Below are 16,360 nucleotides of genomic sequence, written 5' to 3'. Positions count from 1 at the left end.
CAGAGTAACTGTGCATCTCCTCTGGCCTGTGAATGTAAGAGAAGGGTAGTGTATGCATCGCTGCTCACCAGGGGCACAGTCAAGATTTTCTCATGGGTTGGGTTTGTTATTATTATTATGTGACTAAATGATCCCATAATACTGTTATTATATAAAAAAAACACTATATAGAGTCCAGTATCACCAAGAACACCACTACACAAGGGACAAATAATTGCTTCATACCATGACCACTACACATTACCACCATATAGTGATTGGATATTACCACCATACTGATACGGAATAAAACCACTATTCACATACTAATATCACCAATAACCCCACTATACACCGACCAATATTACCAATAACACCACTACACAAGGGACGAATAATTGCACCAAGCCGTGACTACACATTACCCCCACAAAGTGATGGGATAACACCACAATACTGATACTGAATAAAAACAACGGCAGACAGACTAATATCCCCTATACAATGCCCATATAGTGGTGACCCCAGTTCTATACATGCGCTGCTGACTGAAAAACAGATTACAGTGCAGTTAGGTATTAGGTATAATGATCGTATAACAGATTACAGTGCAGTTAGGTATTAGGTGTAGTGATCGTATAACGGATTACAGTGCAGTTAGGTATTAGGTGTAGTGATCGTATAACAGATTACAGTGCAGTTAGATATTAGGTGTAGTGATTGTATAACAGATTACAATGCAGTTAGGTATTAGGAATAGTGATCGTATAACAAATTACAGTGCAGTTAGGTATTAGGTGTAGTGACTCACAGGAGGCATCTTCATCTTTGTGGAGCTGTTCTTTCCTTTTCTTCTCTGTCTTGCTGAGACCACCATGAAGACTTCTTCCAACCATGACTTGTCATTGCAGAATTTACCAGAAAAACATGTTATACTCTGCATATTTCCAGCACATTTACTAACTTTTCCCTTCCATCAGTGCCCCGAATAATGCCTAATTTGCTTCCCTGCATATTATGAGGGAGTAGATAAGCATGTTGCCGGTAGGGTAGGAGGATTGAGTGGTAGTGGGTAGGTGATTTGCCCCTTTAGGTAGATACCCCCTATAGATAAGTAGGGAATTCCCCCAGTAGGTAGGAAGATAATCCACCCCCAGTATGGAGGTAGATAGGTAATAACACCCCCATTAGGTAGATTTCCCCAGTAGGTAGGTAGAAAGAATTCCCCAGTAGGTAGGTAGATAATGCAGGTAGATAGGTACATAGTGAAGGCATGAAGATAAGTACATAGTGCAGGTAGGTAGGTACATAATGCAGGCAGGTAGGTATGTACATAGTGCAGACAGATATGTAGGTAGGTACATAGTAAAGGCAGGTAGGTTAGTACATAGTGCAGGCAGGTATGTAGGTACATAATACAGGCAGGTATGTAGGTAGGCACATAGTGCAGGAAGGTAGGCAATCTAACTCCCTGCTCTCCCTAACTAAAACAAAAATCCCACTCACCTCTAATCCTGTGCTGACACCAGGGCCTCCTCTTCTGGCACAGGACTTCTCTGCGGCACTCTGCTTACCCTGAAAGCTGCGGGCCATGATGTCCATTGCGCACAGAGTGCAGGGTGAGCAGAACGCTGCTCGTGTACAGTACTGGAGCAGTGGCTTGGGATTCAGATTGCATCCCCCTTCCCTCCCCAAACTATAGCACTGGCCCTGAGCACAGTAGCCACTGCCTGGCATTGAGCATTGCCACCTTAGGCTTGTGTGCAGCTGCTTGTCTATGGAAAACTATTTAATAAAGCTCCAGGCGCACAGCTCTTCCAGAGGCAGAAAGAACCTCTATAGTAAGTAATGAGAGAGTTTGCATGGTCTATTTCTTTGTGTCTGACTTTAAAAGGATGATCCAGAAAAAACCTTTTATATCAACTGGCTCCAGAAAGTTAAACTGATTTGTAAATTACTTCTATTAAAAAATCTTAATCTTTCAGTACTTATGAGCTGCAGAAGTTGAGTTGTTCTTTTCTGTCTAAGTGCTCTCTGATGACACGTGTCTCGGGAACTGTCCAGAGTAGAAGCAAATCCCCATAGCAAACCTCTTCTACTCTGTGCAGTTCCCGAGACAAGCAGAGATGTCAGCAGAGAGCACTGTTGCCAGACAGAAAAGAACAACTCAACTTCAGCAGCTGATAATTATTAGAAGGATTAAGATTTTTTGATAGAAGTAATTTACAAATCTGCTTAATTTTCTGGAGCCAGATGATGTAAAAAAAAAAAAAGTTTTTTCCTGGAATACCCCTTTAAGACCAGTAGGTGTGGACCCACTGTGTCACCTAACTGGTTTTGGGCCACCCCTGAGTGGTTCCCTGGTTCTAATTCTTAAAGGGGTAATCCACTCATAGACATCTTATCCCCTATCCAATGGATCATGGGGGTAACGCCGGCTGTGGCACCCCAGACATCCAGTACACGAAGCGAACTTCACTCCATCTCCGTGCCGGATGACGAGCGATGCAGGGCGGAGTCTCGTGATGTCACAGTCACGCCTCGCTCGTGACACCACGGCTACGCCCCCTCATTGCAAGTCTATGGGAGGGGGTGTGAGGGCCGCCATGCCCCCTCCATAGACTTGCATTGAGGGGGCGTGGCTGTGACATCATGAGCAGGGTGTGGCCTTGACCGTTACAAGCCTCTACAAGCCTCTACAAGCGCTGCACCCGATGCTCTAAACGAATGCCCGGTGCAGCAGGGAGATCGCGAGGGTCCCCCGATATCCTTCGGATAGGGGATAAGATGTCTAGGGACGGGATACCCCTTTAAACCTTCAAGATCAAAATTTATTCTGCAGGGTGAGCCAGTTCACTACCTCTAGGAGTGGCCCACGTATATGTTGCAGCTGGTCTCTAGGCGAAGAGACACGGGTGCAAGATACCAAAGAATCAGTCTGGGTAGAGGAAGAGTCTGGGTACAAGCCAAGGTCAGAATTGGCAGAGATTACTTATAGTTGATGGACAGGCAAGCGGAAGAGGAAAGGCAGAATAGGGACATACCGTATTTTTCGCCGTATAAGACGCACTTTTTCTTCCCCAAAACTGGAGGGGGGGGGAAGTTAGTGCATCTTATACGGCAAATAGACACACCTATTGCGGCGGTCCCTGCGGCCATTAGCGGCCGGGACCCGCGGCTAATACAGGACATCACCGATCGCGGTGATGCCCTGTATTAACCCTTCAGACGCGGCGATCAAAGCTGACCGCCGCGTCTGAAGAGTAAGTGACCCTAACCCGGCTGCTCAGTCGTGCTGTTCGGGACCGCCGCAGTGAAATCGTGGGGTCCCGAACAGCTTACAGGACACCGGGAGGGACCTTACCTGCCTCCTCGGTGTCTGCTCTGTGCCGGGATCCCCTGCATGGCCGGCGCTCTCCTTCGACGTCATCACGTCGTCGTACATGCCGTCCCGTGATGACGGCGACGTGATGACGGCGACGGAGAGCATGGATCCCGGGGAAGAAGACGTCCGGAGCGTCGGGGACACCACGGGGACGCGGCGACAGCGATGAAGCGACATCCATGGCAGCAGTGACGGGTCCGGAGCGGCGAGGACATGTGAGTATTACCTCCTATCCAGCCAATGGCTGTCCGGGCATGCTGGGAGTAGTAGTTTTGCAACATCTGGAGGTCCACAGGTTGAAGATCACTGTTGGGTTCAGAATCTTTTTTTTCCTAGATTTTCCTCCTTTAAAATTGGGTGCGTCTTAAATGCCGGTGCGTCCTATAGGGCGAAAAATACGGTAGGTAAGAAGCAGAAGGGGATAAGACACAGTTCGTACGTTTAGAACATTTTATATTTGTCTTAAAGGAGATCTGTAGTGCTCTGAATTTTATTCCCTATCCAAAAGATAGGTGATAGGTTTTAGATCGCGGGGGGTCCGAGCGATAGGGCCCCCCGTGATCTCCTGTATGGGGCCGCGGCAATGCACAGGAAAAGGGGCGTTCCGTCCCCGCATGACGCAGCGGCCGACACGCCCCTCCATGTATCTCTATGGGATTCATGGAGGGGCATGCCGGCTGCCGCGTTATGCGGGGACGGAACGCCCCCTTTCCTGTACATTGCTGCGGCCCTGTACAGGAGATCGCAGGGGGCCCCATCGCTCGGACCCCCCGCGATCTAAAACTTATCCCCTATCCTTCGGATAGGGAATAAAATTCAGAGCACTACAGATCTCCTTTAAAGGGGTATTCCAGGCCAAAACTTTTTTCTATATATCAACTGGCTCCAGAAAGTTAAACAGATTTGTAAATTACTTCTATTAAAAAATCTTAATCCTTCCAATAGTTATTAGCTTCTGAAGTTGAGTTGTTGTTTTCTGTCTAACTGCTCTGTGATGACTCACGTCCCGGGAGCTGTGCAGTTCCTATGGGGATATTCTCCCATCATGCACAGCTCCCGGAACGTGACATCATCATTGAGCAGTTAGACAGAAAACTTCAGAAGCTAATAACTATTGGAAGGATTAAGATTTTTTAATAGAAGTAATTTACAAATCTGTTTAACTTTCCGGAGCCAGCTGATATATATAAAAAAAGGTTTTGCCTGGAATACCCCTTTAAACTTTCCTATCTCATTCATTGGACATCGTGCAGTATTTGACGCCTCCCAGTCTGTTAGACTTTTATAACCCTGTCTAACCTTTGACAGAACTCACCTGGACCCAGCAGTTTCATAATGTATTCAGAGGGGGGGGGGCACATACTTACTGCGGTCAATTATAGCTCCTATTTTTATGACCCCTGCAGTTTGCAATAAAACAAATATCAAACATCATTAAAAGTTAATTGTTGCCGTAATAATTGTTTTTTAACGACTCGCTTTATGGATGGAGCATTATGGTCTAACAGTGGCCCGCGCACCCTATCTACTATCGATTTTGTGATATACCTTCCAGATAGGCAGGAACTGACTAAGACCATAATGTTTACGACTTCTGGTCATCTTATTCCCCGGAGTTTAGGACAATCTTCTCAGCGCAGAGATCAAATCTTACAGCAGAAAACAAGTAGAGGCGTTATTTTACCTTAAAGGAAAACTGCATAAGATCCGCATTGTAAAATACAGACGTGTACTAGTTTCTTACATATAAATATATATATATATGTGTGTGTGTGTGTGTGTGTGTGTTAATAAGCAAGGAGCAGTATTATAGTACTTATATTCTTGTATATAGGAGGTGGCAGTATTATAGTAATTATATTCTTGTATATAGGAGCAGTATTATAGTAGTTATATTCTTGTATATAGGAGCAGTATTATAGTAGTTATATTCTTGTATATAGGGGCAGTATTATAGTAGTTATATTCTTGTATATAGGAGCAGTATTATAGTAGTTATATTCTTGTACATAGGAGCAGTATTATAGTAGTTATTGTCAGGATTCGGCTGGCTGGAGGTGGATCCTCTGTGTCAGAGAGGGATTGGCGTGGACCGTGCCGGCGGACCGGTTCTAAGTTGCTACTGGTTTTCACCAGAGCCCGCCGCAAAGCGGGATGGTCTTGCAGCGGCGGTAGCAACCAGGTCGTATCCACCGGCAACGGCTCAACCTCTCTGACTGCTGAGATAGGCGCGGTACAAGGGATTAGACAAGAGCAAGGTCGGAAGTAGCAGAAGGTCAGGGCAGGCAGCAAGGATCGTAGTCAGGGGCAACGGCAAGAGGTCTGGAACACTGGCTTGGGATACACAAGGAACGCTTTCACTGGCACAATGGCAACAAGATCCGGCAAGGAAGTGAAGGGGAAGTGAGGTAATATAGGGAAGTGCACAGGTGAACACACTAATTAAAACCATGCGCCAATCAGTGGCGCACTGGCCCTTTAAATCGCAAAGAGCCGGCGCGCGCGCATCCTAGGGAGCGGGGCCGCACGCGCCGGGACAGCACAGACGGGGAACGAGTCTGGTAAGCGGGTCGGGATGCGCATCGCGAGCGGGCGCGTCCCGCATCGCGAATCGCATCCTGGCTGGGGACATTATCGCAGCGCACCGGGTCAGCGGGTCTGACCGGGGCGCTGCGAACAGGAGAACGCTGCGAGCGCTCCGGGGAGGAGCGGGAACCCGGAGCGCTCGGCGTAACAGTACCCCCCCCCTTGGGTCTCCCCCTCTTTTTTGAACCTGAAAATTTGTAAATAAGGTCCTTGTCAAGGATGTTATCCTCGGGTTCCCATGACCTCTCCTCTGGGCCGCAATTCTCCCAATCTACAAGAAATGTTTTTTTTACCTCTGACCGTCTTGGATGCAAGAATTTCTTTAGCCGAGAAGATGTCAGAGGACCCGGAAACAGGAGTAGGAGCAACAACCTTAGGAGAGAAGCGGTTAAGGATAAGCGGTTTAAGGAGAGAGACATGAAAAGCATTGGGAATACGGAGAGAAGGGGGAAGAAGGAGTTTGTAGGAGACAGGGTTGATATGGCACTTGATTTTAAAGGGTCCAAGATAACGTGGTCCAAGTTTATAACTGGGGACAGGGAAGCGGATATACTTGGCGGAGAGCCACACTTTGTCTCCAGGAGCACAGACAGGAGGAGTTCTTCTTTTTATGTCGGAATGTTTCTTTATCAGGGATGAGGCCTGTATGAGGGATTTTTGAGTCTCTTTCCAGATGGTGGAGAAGTCCCGGGTCACCTCATCAACAGCGGGCAAACCAGAAGGCGTGGGAGTGGGGAGGGGGGGAAGAGGGTGACGGCCGTACACCAAAAAAAAACGGGGATTTAGCGGAGGACTCAGAGACTTTGAAATTGTACGAGAATTCGGCCCATGGTAGAAGATCGGCCCAATCATCCTGGCGGGAGGAAACAAAATGTCGCAAATAGTCACCAAGAACCTGATTAACTCTCTCCACTTGCCCATTGGATTGGGGATGATAGGAAGACGAGAAGTTTAATTTGATTTTAAGCTGATTACAGAGGGCCCTCCAGAATTTCGACACAAATTGAACGCCTCTATCCGAGACGATATGCGTAGGAAGCCCGTGAAGGCGAAAAATGTGCACAAAAAATAGTTTTGCCAACTGTGGCGCAGAAGGAAGACCTGGAAGTGGAATAAAATGTGCCATCTTGGAGAAGCGATCAACGACCACCCATATAACTGTGTTGCCATGGGATAAGGGCAGGTCTGTAATAAAGTCCATAGCAATCTGAGACCATGGTAGCTCAGGAACAGGCAGAGGGTGAAGGAGACCGGCAGGCTTCTGACGAGGAGTTTTGTCCCGGGCACAGACTGTACAAGCCCGAACAAAATAAGCAACATCTGCTTCCAGGGTAGGCCACCAATAAAAACGAGAGATGAGCTGGATGGACTTTTTGACGCCATCATGGCCGGCGAGGTGTGAGGAGTGTCCCCACCTGAGAATCCTGAGGCGCTGGCGTGGAGGGACGAAGGTCTTTCCTGGAGGAGTTTGTCTGATGGAAGCTGGAGAAGCGGAGATCAGACAGTCAGGAGGAATAATATGTTGCAGGGAGGCTTCCATTTCAGAGGCATCCGAGGAACGAAAGAGGGCGTCAGCCCTGATGTTCTTGTCAGCAGGGCGAAAATGAATCTCAAAGTTAAAACGGGCAAAAAAACAACGACCACCTAGCCTGGCGAGGGTTCAGCCGTTGGGCAGACTGAAGATTGTTACGCCGAGCGCTCCGGGTTCCCGCTCCTCCCCGGAGCGCTCGCTTCACCTCCTCCGCTGCAGCGCCCCGGTCACGTCCTCTGACCCGGGGCGCTGCGATCCTGCTGCTAGCCGGGATGCGATTCGCGATGCGGGTAGCGCCCGCTCGCGATGCGCACCCCGGCTCTCCTACCTGACTCGCTCCCCGTCTGTTCTGTCCCGGCGCGCGCGGCCCCGCTCCCTAGGGCGCGCGCGCGCCGGGTCTCTGCGATTTAAAGGGCCACTGCGCCGCTGATTGGCGCAGTGGTTCCAATTAGAGTTATCACCTGTGCACTCCCTATATTACCTCACTTCCCTTGCACTCCCTTGCCGGATCTTGTTGCCTTAGTGCCAGTGAAAGCGTTCCTTGTGTGTCCCTTGCCAGTGTTTCCAGACCTTCTGCCGTTGCCCCTGACTACGATCCTTGCTGCCTGCCCCGACCTTCTGCTACGTCCGACCTTGCTTCTGCCTACTCCCTTGTACCGCGCCTATCTTCAGCAGCCAGAGAGGTGAGCCGTTGCTAGTGGATACGACCTGGTCACTACCGCCGCAGCAAGACCATCCCGCTTTGCGGCGGGCTCTGGTGAATACCAGTAGTGGCTTAGAACCGGTCCACTAGCACGGTCCACGCCAATCCCTCTCTGGCACAGAGGGTCCACTACCTGCCAGCCGGCATCGTGACAGTAGATCCGGCCATGGATCCCGCTGAAGTTCCTCTGCCAGTTGTCGCTGACCTCACCACGGTGGTCGCCCAGCAGTCACAACAGATTGCGCAACAAGGCCAACAGCTGTCTCAACTGACCGTTATGCTACAACAGTTGCTACCACAGCTTCAGCAGTCATCTCCTCCGCCAGCTCCTGCACCTCCTCCGCAGCGAGTGGCCGCTCCTGGGATACGCTTATCCTTGCCGGATAAGTTTGATGGGGACTCTAAGTTTTGCCGTGGCTTCCTTTCCCAATGTTCCCTGCATCTGGAGATGATGTCGGACCTGTTTCCCACTGAAAGGTCTAAGGTGGCTTTCGTAGTCAGTCTTCTGTCCGGAAAAGCCCTGTCATGGGCCACACCGCTCTGGGACCGCAATGACCCCGTCACTGCCTCAGTACACTCCTTCTTCTCGGAAATCCGAAGTGTCTTTGAGGAACCTGCCCGAGCCTCTTCTGCTGAGACTGCCCTGTTGAACCTGGTCCAGGGTAATTCTTCCGTTGGCGAGTATGCCGTACAATTCCGTACACTTGCTTCAGAATTGTCCTGGAATAATGAGGCCCTCTGCGCGACCTTCAAAAAAGGCCTATCCAGCAACATTAAAGATGTTCTGGCCGCACGAGAAATTCCTGCTAATCTACATGAACTTATTCACCTAGCCACTCGCATTGACATGCGTTTTTCTGAAAGGCGTCAGGAACTCCGCCAAGATATGGACTCTGTTCGCACGAGGCGTTTCGTCTCCTCGGCTCCTCTCTCCTCTGGTCCCCTGCAATCTGTTCCTGTGCCTCCCGCCGTGGAGGCTATGCAGGTCGACCGGTCTCGCCTGACACCTCAAGAGAGGACACGACGCCGTATGGAGAACCTCTGCCTGTACTGTGCTAGTACCGAACACTTCCTGAGGGATTGTCCTATCCGTCCTCCCCGCCTGGAAAGACGTACGCTGACTCCGCACAAAGGCGAGACAGTCCTTGATGTCTACTCTGCTTCTCCACGTCTTACTGTGCCGGTGCGGATGTCTGCTTCTGCCTTCTCCTTCTCTACAGTGGCCTTCTTGGACTCTGGTTCTGCAGGAAATTTTATTTTGGCCTCTCTCGTCAACAGGTTCAACATCCCAGTGACCAGTCTCGCCAGACCCCTCTACATCAATTGTGTAAATAATGAAAGATTGGACTGTACCATACGTTTCCGCACGGAGCCCCTTCTTATGAGCATCGGATCTCATCATGAGAGGATTGAACTTTTGGTCCTCCCCAATTGCACCTCGGAGATTCTCCTTGGACTTCCCTGGCTTCAACTTCATTCCCCAACCCTGGATTGGTCCACTGGGGAGATCAAGAGTTGGGGGTCCTCTTGTTCCAAGAATTGTCTAAAACCGGTTCCCAGTAACCCTTGCCGTAACTCTGTGGTTCCTCCAGTAACCGGTCTCCCCAAGGCCTATATGGACTTCGCGGATGTTTTCTGCAAAAAACAAGCTGAGACTCTACCTCCTCACAGGCCTTATGATTGCCCTATCGACCTCCTCCCGGGTACTACTCCACCCCGGGGCAGAATTTATCCTCTCTCTGCCCCAGAGACTCTTGCCATGTCCGAATACGTCCAGGAGAATCTAAAAAGGGGCTTTATCCGTAAATCCTCCTCTCCTGCCGGAGCCGGATTTTTCTTTGTCTCCAAAAAAGATGGCTCCCTACGTCCTTGCATTGACTACCGCGGTCTTAATAAAATCACGGTTAAGAACCGCTACCCCTTACCCCTCATCTCTGAACTCTTTGATCGCCTCCAAGGTGCCCACATCTTCACTAAATTGGACTTAAGAGGCGCCTATAACCTCATCCGCATCAGAGAGGGGGACGAGTGGAAAACGGCATTTAACACCAGAGATGGACACTTTGAGTATCTGGTCATGCCCTTTGGACTGTGCAATGCCCCTGCCGTCTTCCAAGACTTTGTCAATGAAATTTTTCGTGATCTATTATACTCCTGTGTTGTGGTATATCTGGACGATATCCTAATTTTTTCTGCCAATCTAGAGGAACACCGCCGGCATGTCCGTATGGTTCTTCAGAGACTTCGGGACAACCAACTCTATGCCAAAATTGAGAAATGTCTGTTTGAATGCCAATCTCTTCCTTTTCTAGGATATTTGGTCTCTGGCCAGGGACTACAGATGGATCCAGACAAACTCTCTGCCGTCTTAAATTGGCCACGCCCCTCCGGACTCCGTGCTATCCAACGCTTTTTGGGGTTCGCCAATTATTACAGGCAATTTATTCCACATTTTTCTACCATTGTGGCTCCTATCGTGGCTTTAACCAAGAAAAATGCTGATCCCAAGTCCTGGCCTCCTCAAGCAGAAGACTCCTTTAAACAACTCAAGTCTGCCTTTTCTTCGGCTCCCGTGCTCTCCAGACCTGACCCTTCCAAACCCTTCCTATTGGAGGTTGATGCCTCCTCAGTAGGAGCTGGAGCTGTTCTTCTACAAAAAAATCCTTCCGGGCATGCTGTCACTTGTGGTTTTTTCTCTAGGACCTTCTCTCCAGCGGAGAGGAACTACTCCATCGGGGATCGAGAACTTCTAGCCATTAAATTAGCACTTGAGGAATGGAGGCATCTGCTGGAGGGATCAAGATTTCCTGTTATTATCTACACCGACCACAAGAACCTCTCCTACCTCCAGTCGGCCCAACGGCTGAATCCTCGCCAGGCCCGGTGGTCTCTGTTCTTTGCCCGATTTAATTTTGAGATTCACTTTCGTCCTGCCGATAAGAACATTAGAGCCGATGCTCTCTCTCGTTCCTCGGATGCCTCAGAAGTTGATCTCCCTCCGCAACACATCATTCCACCTGACTGCCTGATCTCCACTTCTCCTGCCTCCATCAGACAGACTCCTCCAGGAAAGACCTTTGTTTCTCCACGCCAACGCCTCGGAATCCTCAAATGGGGTCACTCCTCCCATCTCGCAGGTCATGCGGGCATCAAGAAATCTGTGCAACTCATCTCCCGCTTCTATTGGTGGCCAACTCTGGAGACGGATGTTGGGGACTTTGTGCGAGCCTGCACTATCTGTGCCCGGGATAAGACTCCTCGCCAGAAGCCCGCTGGTTTTCTTCATCCTCTGCCTGTCCCCGAACAGCCTTGGTCTCTGATTGGTATGGATTTTATTACTGATTTACCCCCTTCCCGTGGCAACACCGTTATTTGGGTGGTCGTTGATCGATTCTCCAAAATGGCACATTTCATTCCTCTTCCTGGTCTTCCTTCTGCGCCTCAGTTGGCTAAACAATTTTTTGTACACATTTTTCGTCTTCACGGGTTGCCTACGCAGATTGTCTCGGATAGAGGGGTCCAATTCGTGTCTAAATTCTGGAGAGCTCTCTGTAAACAACTCAAGATTAAATTAAATTTTTCCTCTGCATATCATCCCCAGTCCAATGGACAAGTAGAAAGAATTAACCAGATCCTGGGTGATTATTTGCGACATTTTGTTTCCTCCCGCCAGGATGACTGGGCAGATCTCCTTCCATGGGCCGAATTCTCGTATAACTTCAGGGTCTCTGAATCTTCCTCCAAATCCCCATTTTTCGTGGTGTACGGCCGTCACCCTCTTCCCCCCCTCCCTACCCCCTTGCCCTCTGGTCTGCCCGCTGTGGATGAAATTTCTCGTGACCTTTCCATTATATGGAGAGAGACCCAAAAGTCTCTCTTACAGGCTTCTTCACGCATGAAGAGGTTCGCGGATAAGAAAAGAAGAGCTCCCCCCGTTTTTTCCCCTGGAGACAAGGTATGGCTCTCCGCTAAATATGTCCGCTTCCGTGTCCCTAGCTACAAGTTGGGACCACGCTATCTTGGTCCTTTCAAAATTCTGTGTCAAATTAATCCTGTCTCTTATAAACTTCTTCTTCCTCCTTCTCTTCGTATCCCTAATGCCTTTCACGTCTCTCTTCTCAAACCACTCATCCTCAACCGTTTTTCTCCCAAATCTGTTCCTCCCACTCCTGTTTCCGGCTCCTCGGACGTCTTCTCGGTCAAGGAGATTTTGGCTGCCAAAAAGGTCAGAGGAAAAAATTTTTTTTTAGTAGACTGGGAGGGTTGTGGTCCAGAAGAGAGATCCTGGGAACCTGAGGACAACATCCTTGACAAAAGTCTGCTCCTCAGGTTCTCAGGCTCCAAGAAGAGGGGGAGACCCAAGGGGGGGGGTACTGTTACGCCGAGCGCTCCGGGTTCCCGCTCCTCCCCGGAGCGCTCGCTTCACCTCCTCCGCTGCAGCGCCCCGGTCACGTCCTCTGACCCGGGGCGCTGCGATCCTGCTGCTAGCCGGGATGCGATTCGCGATGCGGGTAGCGCCCGCTCGCGATGCGCACCCCGGCTCTCCTACCTGACTCGCTCCCCGTCTGTTCTGTCCCGGCGCGCGCGGCCCCGCTCCCTAGGGCGCGCGCGCGCCGGGTCTCTGCGATTTAAAGGGCCACTGCGCCGCTGATTGGCGCAGTGGTTCCAATTAGAGTTATCACCTGTGCACTCCCTATATTACCTCACTTCCCTTGCACTCCCTTGCCGGATCTTGTTGCCTTAGTGCCAGTGAAAGCGTTCCTTGTGTGTCCCTTGCCAGTGTTTCCAGACCTTCTGCCGTTGCCCCTGACTACGATCCTTGCTGCCTGCCCCGACCTTCTGCTACGTCCGACCTTGCTTCTGCCTACTCCCTTGTACCGCGCCTATCTTCAGCAGCCAGAGAGGTGAGCCGTTGCTAGTGGATACGACCTGGTCACTACCGCCGCAGCAAGACCATCCCGCTTTGCGGCGGGCTCTGGTGAATACCAGTAGTGGCTTAGAACCGGTCCACTAGCACGGTCCACGCCAATCCCTCTCTGGCACAGAGGGTCCACTACCTGCCAGCCGGCATCGTGACAAAGATAAGAGAGATTCTTGTGATTAGTGTATATAATAATTGGGTATTTGGACCCCTCCAGCAGGTGCCTCCATTCCTCGAGGGCCAGTTTTATGGCCAGTAGTTCTCGATCACCAATGGAGTAATTTTTCTCCGCCGGAGAGAAGGTCCTAGAAAAGAAACCACAAGTAATGCCATGTCCGGAAGTGTTTTTCTGTAGGAGTACAGCTCCGGCTCCCACCGAGGAGGCGTCTACCTCCAGTGAGAAGGGTTTAGATGGATCAGGTCTGGAGAGTACGGGAGCAGAAGAAAAGGCAGTTTTGAGACGGTTGAACGCCTCGTCCGCTTGAGGAGGCCAGGACTTAGGGTTGGCGTTTTTCTTGGTTAGGGCCACAATTGGGGCCACAATGGTGGAAAAATGTGGAATAAATTGTCTGTAGTAATTGGCAAACCCCAAGAAACGTTGGATAGCTCGGAGTCCGGAGGGACGTGGCCAATCCAACACGGCCGACAGTTTGTCCGGGTCCATTTGAAGTCCCTGGCCAGAGACTAAATATCCTAGGAAGGGAAGAGATTGGCATTCAAAGAGACATTTCTCCATCTTGGCATATAACTGAGAGTCTCTGAAGAACCATGCGGACATGACGGCGGTGTTCTTCTAGGTTAGAAGAGAAAATCAAAATATCGTCCAAGTAGACCACAACACAGGTATATAATAAATCACGAATTATATTCTTGTATATAGGAGCAGTATTATAGTAGTTATATTCTTGTATATAGGAGCAGTATTATAATAGTTATATACTTGTATATAGGAGCAGTATTATAGTAGTTATATTCTTGTGCATAGGAGGCAGTATTATAGTAGTTATATTCTTGTATATAGGAGCAGTATTATAGTAGTTATATACTTGTATATAGGAGCAGTATTATAGTAGTTATATTTTTGTATATAGGGGCAGTATTATAGTAGTTATATTCTTGTATATAGGAGATAGGAGCAGTATTATAGTAGTTATATTCTTGTATATAGGGGACAGAATTATAGTAGTTATATTCTTGTATATAGGAGATAGGAGCAGTATTATAGTAGTTATATGCTTGTATATAGGAGCAGTATTATAGTAGTGATATTCTTGTATATAGGGGCAGTATTATAATACTTATATTCTTGTATATAGGAGGCAGTATTATAGTAGTTATATTCTTGTATATAGGAGCAGTATTATAGTAGCTATATTCTTGTATATAGGAGCAGTATTATAGTAGTTATATTCTTGTATATAGGGTGCAGTATTATATTAGTTATATTCTTGTATATAGGGGACATTATTATAATAGTTATATTCTTGTATATAGGAGCAGTATTATAGTAGTTATATTCTTGTATATAGGGGGCAATATTATAGTAGTTATATTCTTGTATATAGGAGCAGTATTATAGTAGTTATATCCTTGTATATAGGAGCAGTATTATAGTAGTTATATTCTTGTATATAGGAGCAGTATTATAGTAGTTATATACTTGTATATAGGAACAGTATTATAGTTGTTATATTCTTGTATATAGGGGCAGTATTATGGTAGTTATATTCTTGTATATAGGAGATAGGAGCAGTATTATAGTAGTTATATTCTTGTATATAGGAGCAGTATTATAGTAGTTATATTTTTGTATATAGGAGGCAGTATTATAGTAGTTATATTCTTGTATATAGGAGGCAGTATTATAGTAATTATATTCTTGTATATAGGAGGCAGTATTATAGTAGTTATATTCTTGTATATAGGAGCAGTAGTATAGTAGTTATATTCTTGCATATAGGAGCAGTATTATAGTAGTTATATTTTTGTATATAGGAGGCAGTATTATAGTAGTTAGATTCTTGTAAATAAAAGCAGGATTATCATAGCTCCTGTATCATTTTGCATATAGCACTCTGTATGACAGTACTCCTAATGTACCCTAGTATAGTAAGGACCCCCTGTCTTCCTGCAGAGACTGCTTTTAGCCAGTAATCAGCTCGTGTAAGTGGAGTTGCTCTATAAGCACTTGCCTTTCTAGGAAACAGATGACTACCTTCAGTATTACTATGTAAATACCATCTCAGATTCAGCATTTTTTTTGTCTTTTTTCAGTCACTTTCTTATTATTACATGCAGTCAGTACATTAAATCGCTCAGTAAAATGCTTTATGTGATTCTCCAAAAAAAACTTGTGGTGACTGCGAGCCGCCGCAGACGCGTTTCATTTTGCTTACATTAGCGGAGTGAATGAATTACTGTCGAGCTCGGCTTCATCCACCCCTGCCGATCACGCAGCATCAAGTTAAAAATAAATGATGTTTTGCTAAGACTGAAACATGAGTCAGTTTTTGAGCAATATGTCCAAACACCCGGCAGGGGATCTATTTTTACAGGTGTTTTCTTCGGTTGCAAAGAAGAATAAAAAAAAAAAAAAATTCTTGAAAAAGAAATGGTAACTATTTGCTCTTATTTACTATTTGCTCATTAATTCAATATTTTATTGGTCAAACACCATCATGTTGCTCACTTTTGTACCTAACCAGCTATGAAGAGGTTGCAAGTGTTTTTGTACATAGGGGGCCTAATAGTGAATGGTGTCCTAGGCCAGTGGTCTTCAACCTGCGGACCTCCAGATGTTGCAAAACTACAACTCCCAGCATGCCCGGACAGCCAACGGCTGTCCGGGCATGCTGGGAGTTGTAGTTTTGCAACATCTGGAGGTCCGCAGGTTGAAGACCACTGCCCTAGGCTGTACCTTTTAATGACACCTCTTCCCCATTATAAGCATCTTTCTTATGGTTTGATGAGGTATCACCCGATATATATATATATATATATATATATATATATATCACCTTATTCTAACAATTGTAAAATGTACTGTACTGTTGCTTAAACCAGGCGCCAGGTAATGGCAGATGGTAATAAGGAGTTAAAGGGGTACTCCCGTGGAATTTTTTTTATTATTATTATTATTATTATTATTTTTAAATCAACTGGTGCCAAAAAGTTAAACAGATTTGTCAGTTACTTCTATTAAAAAATCTTAATCCTTCCAGTACTTTTTATAGGCTGAGTTCAAACAACTCCTTA

General features: G+C 47.5%; 1 protein-coding gene and 1 long non-coding RNA gene across 14 annotated transcripts in view; one reads left to right on the top strand and one right to left on the bottom strand.

Moving 5' to 3' along the window:
• The window catches only part of LOC130358279 (uncharacterized), a 70,196-nt gene extending 66,462 nt beyond the window's left edge, over positions 1–3,734 (bottom strand). Inside the window, exon 1 of the long non-coding RNA XR_008889448.1 lies at positions 3,591–3,734. This is a non-coding gene — a long non-coding RNA (uncharacterized LOC130358279). The remainder of the gene's footprint in view (positions 1–3,590) is intronic.
• Positions 1–16,360, top strand: part of TENM4 (teneurin transmembrane protein 4) — a 1,400,276-nt gene that overhangs the window by 717,267 nt on the left and 666,649 nt on the right. The window lies entirely within an intron of this gene.

This window comes from Hyla sarda, chromosome 2 (genome assembly GCF_029499605.1).
Source record: "Hyla sarda isolate aHylSar1 chromosome 2, aHylSar1.hap1, whole genome shotgun sequence".
Taxonomy (NCBI): Eukaryota; Metazoa; Chordata; class Amphibia; order Anura; family Hylidae; genus Hyla; species Hyla sarda.
Note: the sequence above shows the minus strand (reverse complement) of the source record. Positions and strands in the feature narration are given on the sequence as shown.